Here is a 1310-nt window from a genome sequence, read left to right on the forward strand (position 1 = left end):
AAACAGAACGCAAAATTGTAATCGTGCATGATTTCATTGGATTTGGTGAATACGACGGTTCTAAGACATGTTATCGTTACTCTGTTACTCAAGCAATAACGGTAGGTATCATGAAAATGGGGGAAACACTGGAAAATTCTCGCAATACACGCTTTAAGCTGGGACGTGATGGCTTCCCCCCATGCGGCAGCCAACCATCGTACATCCCCTCTGCCGTGCCTTACACGCAGCGGTGGTTGCCGTCATTATTGCAGTTAAATATGTGTGGGCGTGTGCCTGACAGCGCGTGTGCCTGCGAGCGCGTGCATGCGTGTGTATGTGTGCGTGCCTGAGAGCGTGCGCGCGTGCCTGAGAGCGTGAGTGCGTGCTTGAGAGTGCGTGTGGGCTAATGTGCGCGCGCACGTTTGGGTGTGTGGATGGGGGGGGGGTATCTATAACTCGCCCTCGGGGACTAGGCTGGGGCTGTTTAATAAGAACCTGCGTGCCGTAACCTGTTCCGCGTTAAATTTCTTACGCGATGAAACTTCGTCATACCGAGATTGCGTGTTTATTTCGTTATATCGCGTTTTCACATATTGTCTGTCGACGACAATGCGGTTTTCTACTTCTCTGTGAATGGGAACGCATTACGGCCGCATATACCTTCGCTCTCAAATCTCATGAGATGAGTGAATGCGGCGTGAGTGAATGAACGCGTGGCTACACGTGTAAAGGTAACCCGGTATATGCAGCGACACGGTGAAACGAAACCCCCGGGGGTTCAACCGCTAGTGCTTATCAATATATATGTGTGCGTGTGTGTGTGTGTGCGTGCGTGCGTGCGTGCGTGCGTGCGCGCGCGTGCATGTATGTATACACAATATATAAGTATGTATGTTATATTTATTCGGTTATAAATGCATCAAATGCTACGTGGGATGTCTACTGTGGGTATCTACAAACATCAATATGTACAACAAAATGTTGGTCAATTTAATAACGATATAAAACAACTAACAAAAAATCCGACGTAAAATGTCAATTTATGAGTTGTTGTTTTTAATCAACCCAAATCTCAAGGCCAAGTTAATTCTACTGCTATAACCTTTTCGTATAAAGCATGACATTTAGATTACACCAAGATTACAGCATAAGGTCGAAACATTCACGGTGTTTTTTTTTAAACTCGGTCAATATCTTCATATATGAACAACATCATGCACCGTTGACGGCACGGCTTCAGCGGCTCACTCTCCTGCTTCCTCACTGAGTGCCTCAGCCTCCCTGCATGTCATCCTCCCCTCCTCACTCACTGCCTCAGCCTCCCTGCA

The 1310-nt window shown here is 47.1% G+C and overlaps 1 protein-coding gene across 1 annotated transcript in view; it reads left to right on the plus strand.

The window, feature by feature from the left end:
- LOC106816514 (adenylate kinase 7-like) overlaps nt 1-1310 on the plus strand; it is a 54672-nt gene that overhangs the window by 52011 nt on the left and 1351 nt on the right. The window lies entirely within an intron of this gene.

The sequence above is a fragment of the Priapulus caudatus genome, unplaced genomic scaffold (genome assembly GCF_000485595.1).
Source record: "Priapulus caudatus unplaced genomic scaffold, Priapulus_caudatus-5.0.1 Scaffold32, whole genome shotgun sequence".
Lineage (NCBI taxonomy): Eukaryota > Metazoa > Priapulida > Priapulimorpha > Priapulimorphida > Priapulidae > Priapulus > Priapulus caudatus.